Source organism: Meles meles, chromosome X (assembly GCF_922984935.1).
Source record: "Meles meles chromosome X, mMelMel3.1 paternal haplotype, whole genome shotgun sequence".
NCBI classification, from domain to species: Eukaryota; Metazoa; Chordata; class Mammalia; order Carnivora; family Mustelidae; genus Meles; species Meles meles.
In genome coordinates this window covers 79500603-79513092 of record NC_060087.1, presented here as the reverse complement: position 1 = coordinate 79513092, position 12490 = coordinate 79500603, and positions in this window count along the sequence as shown.

Sequence of the window (12490 nt, the reverse complement as noted above, 5' to 3'; positions counted from 1 at the left end):
TAAATATTGTTAAAATGTCTATGTTATCTAGAACAATCTACACACTCAAAGCAATCCCTATCAAAATACCATCAACTTTTTTCACAGAACAGGAAAAAGTAATCTTAAAATTCATATGGAACCAGAAAAGACCTGAGAGGCCAAAGGAATGTTGACAGAGAAAACCAAAGCTGGGGGCATCACCATTCAGGATGTCAAGTTCTATTCCAAAGCTGTAATCATCAAGACTGTATGCTATTGACACATAGATGAATGGGACAGATTAGAGAACCCAGAAATGAACCCCTCAACTCTATGGTCAACTAATCTTTGAAAAAGCAGGGAAGACTATCCTATGGAAAAAAGACATTCTTTTTAACAAATGGTGCTGGGAAAGCTGGACAGCCACATGCAGATGAATGAAACTAGACCATTTCCTTATACCATACTCAAAAATGGACTCACTAGGAATGAAAGACCTAGATGTGAGACAGGAAACCATCAAAATCCTAGGGAAAAACACATGCAGCAGCCTCTGTGACCTTGGCTCTAGCAACTTCTTGCTAGACACGTCCTCAAAGTACAAGGGAAACAAAGGCAAAAATGAACTATTGGGACTTCATCAAGATTAAAAGCTTTTGCACAGCAAAGGAAAGAGTGGACAAAACCAAAAGGCAACCAAGAGAATGGGAGAAGATATTTGCAAATGTCTTATCAGATAATGGGCTTAGTATCCAAAATATATAAAGAACTTATCAAACTCAACATCCAAAGAACAAATAATCCAATTGATAAATGGGCAGAAGACATAAACAGACATTTCTGCAATGAAGACATCCAAATGGCCAACAGGCACCTGAAAAAAAAATGCTCACTATCCCTCAGCATCAGGGAAAAACAAATCAAAACCACAATGAGATACAACTTCACAGCAGACAGAATGGCTAAAATTAAAAAGTCAGGAGACAACTGATGTTGGTGAGAATGTGGGTAAAGGATAACCCTCCTACATTGTTGGTGGGAATGCAAGCTGGTGCCACTACTCTGGAAAAGGGTATGGAGGTTCCTCGAAAGGTTGAAAAAAGAGCTACCCTATGACCGAGCAATCACACTATTGGGTATTTACCTTAAATATACAAATGTGGTGATCCAAAGGGGCACATGCACTCGAATGTTTATAGCAGCAATGTCCACAATAGCCAAACTATGGAAAGAACCTAGATGTCCATCAACAGGTGAATGGATAAAGAAGAGGTGGTGTATATATAGATAGATAGATGATATAGATATAGATATAGATGATATAGATATAGATATATAGATATATAGAGATAAAGATATATAAAGAGATCTATCTATCTATCTACGTATATACATATACGCACATACACACACACACACACACACACACACACACAGAATGGAATACTATGCAGCCACCAAAAGAAACGAAATCTTGCCATTTGCAATGACGTGGATGGAACTAGAGGGTATCATGCTAAGCAAAGTAAGTCAATCGGAGAAAGACAATTATATGATCTCTCTGATATGAGTAATTTAAGAGGCAGGGCAGGAAGTCATGGTGGGTAGGGAGGGAAGAATGAAACAAGATGGGATCAGGAGGAAGACAAACTATAAGATACTCTTAATCTCATGAAACAAACTGAGGGTTGCTGGAGGGTATGGTGGAAGAGATAGGGTGGCTGGGTTATGGGCACTGGGAAGGGTATGTGCTATGGTGAATGCTATGAAACGCATAATCCTGATGATTCACAGACCTGTACCCCTCGGACAAATAATACATAATAGGTAAATTTAAAATAAATAAATAATATTCAAAATTAGAGATGTAAAATAGTGAAAAAAAAAGAAAGAAAGTTGAAAATAGAACTACCCTACAACCCAGCAATTGCACTACTGGGTATTTATCCCATAGATACAAATATAATGATCCAAAGGGGCACGGCACCCCAATGTTTATAGCAGTAATATCCACAATAGCTCAACTATGGAAAGAGCACAGATGTCTATTGACAGATGAATGGATGAAGAAGATGTGGTATATACATATATACAATGGAGTACTACTCAGTTTAAAAAAAAAAGAAATCTTGCCATTTACAATGATGTGGATTTAACTACAGGGTATCATGCTAAGCTATATATATATATATATATCCATCAGAAGAAGACAATTATCACGATCTCACTCATATGCGGAATTTAAGAAACACAACAGGATCATAGGGGAAGAGAGGGAAAAATAAAATAAGACAAAATCAGAAATGGAGACAAACCATAAGAGACTCTTAATCGTAGGTAACAAACTGAGGGTTGCTGGATGGGAGAGAGGTGGGAAATGAGAGAAACTGAGTGATGGACATGAAGGAGGGCATGTGATATAATGAGCTGTGTATTACATAAGACTGATGCATCACTGACCTCTACCTCTGAAACTAATAATATATATCAATTAGTTGAATTTAAATTAAAAATGTTAAACATACTACAAGGAGATATCACCTCACACCTGTCAGACTAATAAAAAAAAAAAAAGAAATAACAGATGTTGGTGAAGATGCAGAAGAAAAGGAACCCTTATGCACTGTTGGTGGCAATGCAAACTAGTACAGCCATTGTGGAACACACTATGGACTTTCCTCAAAAATTTAAAAATGGAACTATCCTTTTAAGGATTTGCACTATTGGTTACTTACCCAAAAAAAATACAAAATCACTTATTCAAAGGGATACATGCATCTCTTGTGTTTATTATGTTAATGTTTATTGCAGCATTATTTACAACAGGCACACTCTAGAAGCAGCCCAAGTGTCCACTGGTAGATGAATGGATAAAGAAGATGTGCTTTATATATACAATGGAGTATTATTTCATAATATAAAAAGAATGAAATCTTGTCATTTGCAACAAATTGGATAGAGCTAGTGAGTATAATGTTAAACAAAATAAATCAGTCATAGAAATGCAAATACCATATGATATCACTCATGATTTAAAGAACAAAACAAGCAAAGGAAGAAAAGAGAGAGAAACCAAAAAACAGACTCTTACCTATAGACAACATACTGATGACTAGTAGAAGGGAGGTGTGGAGAGGGATGGGGTATATATGGGGTGGCAGATAGACCATGGGGGGAGGGGCCGGCTCCCGACAAGCGGCGGAGCAATGGAGCACAATATCAGGACTTTCAAAAGTCTGTTCCACTGAGGGCCATTGCTCCAGATGCTAAACCGGGGTGACGCCATGCAGGGTCAGCATGGCCCCAATTTCCGCAGGGTCACAGAAGGATCGGGGGTGTCGGAGTGTCACAGAGTGTGCAGGTATTAGAACAGGGAAGCTGGCTACAGAGAGAGAACCAAGGATGAGCTCCGGCTTACCTTGAACCAGTCACAGGCTGGGTGAGCTTGGAGCGCAGACGGTGGCCAGGGATACGGGAGTGATTGGACGCTGTTCTCTGGAGGCACACTGAGGAGTGGGACCGGGCTCTCAGCTCCTCCAGGCCAGAGACTGGGAGGCCACCATTTTCATTCCCGTCCTCCAGAACTCTACAGAAAGCGTTCAGGGAGCAAAATCTCCCCAAAGCGAACCCGAGCGGATTACTTAGCCCGGCCCCTGGTAAGGGTGGTGCAATTCCACCTTGGGCAAAGACACTTGAGAGTCATTACAACAGGCCCCTCCCCCAGAAGATCAACAAAAAATCCAGCCAGGACCAAATTCACCTACCAAGGAGAGCATGTACAATACCAAGGACACCAGCGGAATTCCAGAGGAGGAGAAAGCAAAGCACGGAACTTATGGCTTTCTCCCGATGATTCTTTAGTCTTGTGGTTAATTGAATTTTTTTCTCAATTTTTTTCTCCTTCTGCTATTTTTTTTAACTTTTACCCTTTTCTTTTTTAACATTTTTAACTAGTTTATCTATTAGATATATTTTTTCTTTCTTTCTTATATTTTTTCTTTATATACTTTCTATTTTAATTTTTTTTCTTTTTTTTTCTGAACCTCTTTTTATTCCCTTTCTCCCCCCCATGATTTGGAGACTCTTCTGATTTGGTTAAAGCACATTTTCCTGGGGTCTTTGCCACCCTTGTAGTATTTTACTTGCTCCTTCATAAACTCTTATCTGGACAAAATGACAAGGTGGAAAAATTCACCACAAAAAAAGAATAAAAGGCACTACCGAAGGCTAGGGACCTAATCAATACAGACATTGGTAATATGTCAGATCTAGGGTTCAGAATGAGAATTCTGAAGGTTCTAGCCGGACTCGAGAAAGGCATGGATGATTTTAGAGAAACCATCTCTGGAGATATAAAATCCCTTTCTGGAGAAATGAAAGAAATAAAATCTAAACGAGTTGAAATCAAAAAAGTTATTAATGAGGTGCAATAAAAAATGGAGGCTCTCACTGCTAAGATAAATGAGGCAGAAGAAAGAATTAGTGATATAGAAGACCAAATGACAGAGAATAAAGAAGCTGAGCAAAAGAGGGACAAACAGCTACTGGACCACGAGGGGCGAATTTGAGAGATAAGTGACACCACAAAACGAAACAACATTAGAATAATTGGGATTCCAGAAGAAGAAGAAAGAGAGAGGGGAGCAGAAGGTCTATTGGAGAGAATTATTGGTATTGAATTTCCCTGATATGGCAAAGGGAACAAGCATCAAAATCCAGGAGGTGCAGAGAACCCCCCTCAAAATCAACAAGAATAGGTCCACACCCCGTCACCTAATACTAAAATTTACAAGTCATAGTGACAAAGAGAAAATCCTGAAAGCAGCCCAGGAAAAGAAGTCTGTAACATACAATGGTAAAAATATTAGATTGGCAGCAGACTTATCCACAGAGACCTGGCAGGCCAGAAAGAGCTGGCATGATATATTCAGGGCACTAAACGAGAAAAACATGCAGCCAAGAATACTCTATCCAGCTAGGCTATCATTGAAAATAGAAGGAGAGATAGAAAGCTTCCAGGACAAACAAAAACTGAAAGAATTTGCAAACAACCAAACCAGCTCTACAGAAAATATTGAAAGGGGTCTTCTAAGCAAAGAGAGAGCCTAAAAGTAGTAGATCAGAAAGGAACAGACAATATACAGTAACAGTTACCTTACAGGCAATACAGTGGCACTAAATTCATATCTCTCAGGAGTTACCCTGAATGTTAATTGGCTAAATGCCCCAATCAAAAGACACCGGGTGTCAGAATGGATAAAAAAACAAAACCCATCAGTATGTTGCCTACAAGAAACTCATTTTAGACGTGAAGACACCTTCAGATTTAAAGTGAGATGGTGGAAAACAATTTACCATACTAATGGGCATCAGAAGAAAGCTGGGGTAGCAATTCTTATATCAGATCAATTAGACTTTAAGCAAAAGATTGTAACAAGAGATTAAGAAGGACACTATATCTTACTCAAAGGGTTTATACAACAAAAAGATCTAACAATTTTAAATATCTATGCCCCTAACATGGGAGCAGCCAAGTATATAATGCAATTAATAACAAAATCAAAGAAATAAATCGACAATAATACAATAATAGTAGGGGCCTTTAACACTCTCCTCACGGAAATGAACAGATCATCCAAGCAAAAGATCAACAAGGAAATAAAGGCCTGAAATGACACACTGGACCAGATGAACATCACAGATATATTCAGAACATTTCAACCCAAAGCAACAGAATACACATTCTTCTCTAGTGCACATGGAACCTTCTCCAGAATAGATCACATCCTGGGTCACAAATCAGGTCTCAAGCGGTATCAAAAGATTAGGATCATTCCCTGCATATTTTCAGACCCTCTGCCTGCTGCTTCCCCTGTTGTGCACTCTCTATTTCTTTTTTTTAATTAATTAATTTATTTTTTATTCAGCATAACAGTATTCATTGTTTTTGCACAACACCCAGTGCTCCATGCAATACGTGCCCTCCCTATTACCCACCACCTGGTTCCGTCAACCTCCAAACCCCGCCCCTTCAAAACCCTCAGGTTGTTTTTCAGAGTCCATAGTCTCTTATGGTTCGCCTCCCCTTCCAATTTCCCTCAACATCCTTCTCCTCTCCATTTCCCAAAGTCCTCCATGTCATTGTTATGCTCCACAAATCAGTGAAACCATATGATACTTGACTCTCTCTGCTTGACTTATTTCACTCAGCATAATCACTTCCAGTCCCGTCTATGTTGCAACAAAAGTTGGGTATTCATCATTTCTTTTCTTTTTTTTTTTTTTTATAAACATATAATGTATTTTTATCCCTAGGGGTACAGGACTGTGAATCACCAAGTTTACACTCTTCGCAGCACTCACCAGCACATACCCTCCCCAATGTCCAAAACCACCTCCCCTCTCCCAACCCCACCACCCTTCAGCAACCTCCAGTTTGTTTTGTGAGATTAAGAGTCATTTATGGTTTTTCTTCCTCCCAATCCCATCTTGTTTCATTTATTCTTCTCCTATCCCCCTAACCCCCATGTTGCATCTCCACGTCCTCATATCAGGGAGATCATATGATAGTTGTCTTTTTCCAATTGACTTATTTCACTAAGCATGATACCCTCTAGTTCCATCCACATCATCGCAAATGGCAAGATTTCATTTCTTTTGATGGCTGCATAGTATTCCATTGTGTATATATACCACCTCTTCTTTATCCATTCATCTGTTGATGAACATTTAGGTTCTTTCCATAGTTTGGCTATTGTAGACATTGCTGCTATAAACATTCGGGTGCACCTGCCCCTTTGGATCACTACGTTTGTATCTTTAGGGTAAATACCCAGTAGTGCAATTGCTGGGTCATAGGGTAGTTCTATTTTCAACAATTTGAGGAACCTCCATGCTGTTTTCCAGAGTGGTTGCAACAGCTTGCATTCCCACCAACAGTGGAGGAGGGTTCCCCTTTCTCCGCATCCTCGCCAGCATCTGTCATTTCCTGACTTGTTAATTTTAGCCATTCTGACTGGTGTGAGGTGGTATCTCATTGTGGTTTTGATTTGTATTTCACTGATGCCGAGTAATGTGGAGCACTTTTTCATGTGTCTGTTGGCCATCTGGATGTCTTCTTTGCAGAAATGTCTGTTCATGTCCTCTGCCCATTTCTTGATTAGATTGTTTGTTCTTTGGGTGTTGAGTTTGCTAAGTTCCTTATAGATTTTGGACATTAGCCCTTTATCTGATATGTCGTTTGCAAATATATTCTCCCACTCTATCAGTTGTCTTTTGGTTTTGTTAACTGTTTCCTTTGCTGTGCAAAAGCTTTTGATCTTGATGAAATCCCAATAGTTCATTTTTGCCCTTGCTTCCCTTGCCTTTGCCGATGTTCCTAGGAAGATGTTTCTGCAGCTGAGGTCGAAGAGGTTGCTGCCTGTGTTCTCCTCAAGGATTTTGATGGATTCCTTTCTCACACTGAGGTCCTTCATCCATTTGGAGTCTATTTTCATGTGTGGTGTATGGAAGTGGTCCAATTTCATTTTTCTGCATGTGGCTGTCCAATTTTCCCAGCACCATTTATTGAAGAGGCTGTCTTTTTTCCATTGGGTATTCTTTCTTGCTTTGTCAAAGATGAGTTGACCATAGAGTTGAGGTTCTATTTCTGGGCTCTCTATTCTGTTCCATTGATCTATGTGTCTATTTTTGTGCCAGTACCATGCTGTCTTGATGATGACAGCTTTGTAATAGAGCTTGAAGTCCGGAATTGTGATGCCACCCACTTTGGCTTTGTTTTTCAATATTCCTTTGGCTATTCGAGGTCTTTTCTGGTTCCATATAAAATTTAGGATTATTTGTTCCATGTCTTTGAAAAAACGGATGGTATTTTGATAGGGATTGCATTAAATGTGTAGATTGCTTTAGGTAGCATAGACATTTTCACAATATTTATTCTTCCAATATAGGAGCATGGATCATTTTTCCATTTCTTTGTGTCTTCCTCAATTTCTTTCATGAGTACTTTATAGTTTCCTGAGTATAGATTCTTAGCCTCTGTGGTTAGGTTTATTCCTAGGTATCTTAGAGTTTTGGGTGCAATTGTAAATGGGATTGACTCCTTAATTTCTCTTTCTTCTCTTGTTGTTGGTGTAGAGAAATGCAACTGATTTCTGTGCATTGATTTTATATCCGGACACTACGGAATTCCTGTACAAGTTCTAACAATTTTGGAGTGGAGTCATTTGGGTTTTCCATATATAGTATCATATCATCTGCGAAGAGTGATAGTTTGACTTCTTCTTTACCAATTTGGATGCCTTTAATTTATTTTTGTTGTCTGATTGCTGAGGCTAGGACTTCTAGAACTATGTTGAATTGCCGTGGTAATAATGGACATCCCTGCCATGTTCCTGACCTTAACAGAAAAGCTCTCAGTTTTTCTCCATTGAGAATGATATTTGCGGTTGGTTTTTCATAGATGGCTTTGATAATATTGAGGTATGTGCCCTCTGTCCCTACACTTTGAATAGTTTTGATCAGGAAGGGATGCTGTACTTTGTCAAATGCTTTTTCAGCATCTATGGAGAGTATCATATGGTTCTTCTTCTTTCTTTTATTAATGTGTTCTATCACATTGATTGATTTGCGGATGTTGAACCAACCCTGCAGCCCTGGAATAAATCCCACTTGATCGTGGTGAATAATCCTTTTAATGTACTGTTGAATCCTATTGGCTAGTATTTTGGTGAGAATTTTTGCATCTGTGTTCATCAAGGATATTGGTCTCTAGTACTCTTTTTTGGTGGGATCCTTGTCTGATTTTGGGATCAAGGTGATGTTGGCCTCATAAAATGAGTGTGGAAGTTTTCCTTACATTTCTATTTTTTGGAACAATTTCAGGAGAATAGGAATTAGTTCTTCTTTAAATGTTTGGTAGAATTCCCCTGGGAAGCCGTCTGGCCCTGGGTTTTTGTTTGTTTGGAGATTTTTGATGACTGTTTCAATCTCCTTACTGGTTATGGGCCTGTTCAGGTTTTCTATTTCTTCCTGGTTCAGTATTGGTAGTTTATATGTCTCTAGGAATGCATCCATTTCTTCCAGATTGTCACATTTGTTGGTGTAGAGTTGCTCATAGTATGTTCTTATAATTGTCTATATTTCTTTGGTGTTAGTTGTGATCTCTTCTCTTTCACTCATGATTTTATTTCTTTGGGTCCTTTCTCTTTTCTTTTTGATAAGTCTGGCCAGGGGTTTATCAATCTTATTGATTCTTTCAAAGAACCAGCTCCTAGTTTCATTGATTTTTTCTATTGTATTTTTGGCTTCTATTTCATTGATTTCTGCTCTGATCTTTATGATTTCTCTTCTCCTGCTGGGTTTAGGGTTTCTTTCTTGTTCTTTCTCCAACTCCTTTATGTGTAGGGTTAAGTTGTGTATTTGAGACCTTTCTTGTTTCTTGAGAAAGGCTTTACCACTATATTTTCCTCTCAGGACTGCTTTTGCTGTGTCCCACAGATTTTGAACCATTGTATTTTCATTATCATTTGTTTTCATGAATTTTTTCAATTCTTGTTTAATTTCCTGGTTGTCCCATTCATTCTTTAGAAGGATGCTGTTTAGTCTCCATGTATTTGGGTTCTTTCCAGCTTTCCTCTTGAGATTGAGTTCTAGCTTCAGAGCATTGTGGTCTCAAAATATGCAGGGAATGATCCTAATCTTTTGATACTGGTTGAGACCTGATTTGTGACCCAGGATGTGATCTGTTCTGGAGAATGTTCCATGTGCACCAGAGAAGCATGTGTATTCTGTTGCTTTGGGATGAAATGTTCTGAATATATCTGTGATGTCCATATGGTCCAGTGTGTCATTTAAGGCCTTTATTTCCTTGTTGATCTTTTGCTTGGATGATCTCTCTATTTCAGTGAGGAGAGTGTTCAAGTCCCTACTATTATTGTATTACTATTGATGGGTTTCTGTGATTTTGTTATTAATTGGTTGATATAGTTGGCTGCTCCCACATTAGGGTCATAGATATTTAAAATTATTAGATCTTCTTTTTGAACAGACCCTTTGAATATGATATATTGTTTGTCCTGAAAGCTTTTTATCTCTCCTTCTATTTTCAACGATAGCCTATATGGATAGAGTATTCTTGGCTGCATGATTTTCTCATTTAGTGCTCTGAATATATCATGCCAGCTCTTTCTGGCCTGCCAGGTCTCTGTGGATAAGTCTGCTGTCAATCTAATATTTTTACCATTTTATATTACAGACTTCTTTTCCTGGGCGGCTTTCAGGATTTTCTCTTTGTCACTAAGACTTGTAAATTTTAGTATTAGGTGACGGGGTGTGGAACTATTCTTGCTGACTTTGAGGGGGGTTCTCTGCACCTCCTGGATTTTGATGCTTATTCCCTTTGCTATATTAGGAAAATTCTCTCCAATAATTCTCTCCAATAGACCTGCTCCCCTCTCTCTTTCTTCTTCTTCTGGAATCCCAATTATTCTAATGTTGTTTCGTCTTATGGTGTCACTTATCTCTCGAATTCTCCCCTTGTGGTCCAGTAGCTGTTTGTCCTTCTTTTGCTCAGCTTCTTTATTCTCTGTCATTTGGTCTTCTATGTCACTAATTCTTTCTTCTGCCTCATTGATCCTAGCAGTGAGAGCCTCCATTTTTGATTGCACCTCATTAATAGCTTTTTTGATTTCAACTTGGTTAGATTTTAGGTCTTTAATTTCTCCAGAAAGGGCTTTTATATCTCCAGAGAGGATTTCTCTAATATCTTCCATGCCTTTTTTGAGCCCTGATAGAACTTTCAGAATCATCATTCTGAATTCTTGATCTGACATATTACCAATGTCTGTGTTGATTAGGTCCCTAGCCTTTGGTACTGCCTCTTGTTCTTTTTTTTGTGGTGATTTTTTTCCACCTTGTCATTTTGTCCAGATAAGAGATTATGAAAGATCAAATATAATACTAAAAGGGTGGCAAATACCCCAGAAAAATGCGCTATAACCAATTCTGAAGAGACCCCAAATTGTGGGGGGGAGAAAGGGGATAAAAAGAGGTTCAGAAAAAAAAAAGAAAAAAAACATTAAAAATTAAAACGAATAAAGAATAAATATAAAAAAGAAAGAAAATATATATTTTTTAGATAAACTAGTCAAAAAACGTTAAAAAAGAAAAGGGTAAATGTTTTAAAAAATTTAGCAGAAGAAGAAAAAAGAAAGAAAAAAAAGTTGAATAAACTGTAAGACTAAAGAATCATGGGGAGAAAGCCATGAGTTCCATGCTTTGCTTTCTCCTCCTCTGGAATTCCGCTGCTGTCTTAGGTATTGAACCTGCTTTCCTTGATAGATGAACTTTGTCCTGGCTGGATATTTTGTTGATCTTCTGGTGGAGGAGCCTATTGTAGTGACTCTCAAGTGTCTTTTCCCGAGGCAGAATTGCACCGCCCTTATCGGGGGCCAGACTAAGTAATCTGCTCGGGTTCGCTTTTGGGAGCTTCTGTTCCCTGAACGCTTTCTGTCAAGTTCCGGAGGACGGGAATGAAAATGGTGGCCTCCTAGTCTCCGGCCCAGAGGAGCTGAGAGCCTGGGGCCCCACTCCTCAGTGCACCCCCAGAGGACAACACCCAATCACTCCCGTATCCCCAACCTCCAGCCATGCTCTGAGCTCACCCAGCCTGCGACCAGCTCAAGGTAACACTGAGCTGAGAGTTCAGTCCTCTGTCCATTCAGAGCTCTGTCTCTTTAGCCGGCTTCTCTGTTCTAACACCTTTGAGCTCTGCAACACTCCGATACCCCCGATCTTCCTTGACCCTTCGTGGCCTGTGACCCCGCGTGGGCTTCACCCCTGTTTAGCCTCTGGAGCAATATCCCTCAGTGGAACAGACTTTTAAAAGTCCTGATTTTGTGCTCTGTTGCTCTGCCGCTTGCCGGGAGCCGGCCCCTCCCCCCGCAGTCTATCTTCCCATCGTTTTAGATTCACTTCTCCGCCAGTCGTACCTTTCAGAAAGTGGTTGATTTTCTGTTTCTAGAATTGCTGTTCTTCTTTTCTCCAAACTCCCTTTGGATTTGTAGGTGTTTGCAATGTTTAGATAAGCTATCTAGCTGATCTCCTGCTACCTGATGTAGTCTCAGCCTGCTACTTCTCTGCCATCTTGACTAGTAATTCCTAGTTCTTGTGATTTTTAATGACAAGTTTTTAAATCAACTACAGGTAATAGGCAGAGGACACATGGAGAGGATCAATAGGGGAGGAAAAAAGACTTTGTTATATTCCTACCATCAACACTCATTGCAAGAAGAAACCATATCAGCAGTACCATCTTTTAACATCAAGGACAATGAGATACTTAACAGCCATTGCCTGTTTTTAAATCCATTCTAATCTCAATGAAATGTACTTGGGAAGAATTTGGAAACTATAATCAGGCAAATAAGATTAGAAAAAAAAATTGGCAGCTTGGGGCTTGCAACCACCTCTTACAGAAAGTAAAATGCCCTAGAATCACAAACACTGAAATCAGTGAAATTTTGATCTC